We start from the raw sequence: 249 nt of genomic DNA on the forward strand, positions 1-249 counted from the left end.
ACCAAAAACTCCATAGGAACAGACCAGGATGGCCTTCGTCCCGTGTCCCTTTTGTGATGGACGAGGCTTATGAATGATGTCCCCTTACTCAGTCTGGCTGCCCCCTGTTGCTGGGAGGGATGAAAGATGGAGGCAGGACAGGAGGGGAGATGAGGGAGTCGGGAGGGCAGGGAACTGACTTCTACCTCGACTCTCCCCATTTCCTGCTCTGTGGTCCCCACAACCCCTCCCCTCTAGAGCCCTTCCAGC

Source organism: Artibeus jamaicensis, unplaced genomic scaffold (assembly GCF_021234435.1).
Source record: "Artibeus jamaicensis isolate MK-2021 breed Jamaican fruit bat unplaced genomic scaffold, CSHL_Jam_final scaffold_614, whole genome shotgun sequence".
NCBI classification, from domain to species: Eukaryota; Metazoa; Chordata; class Mammalia; order Chiroptera; family Phyllostomidae; genus Artibeus; species Artibeus jamaicensis.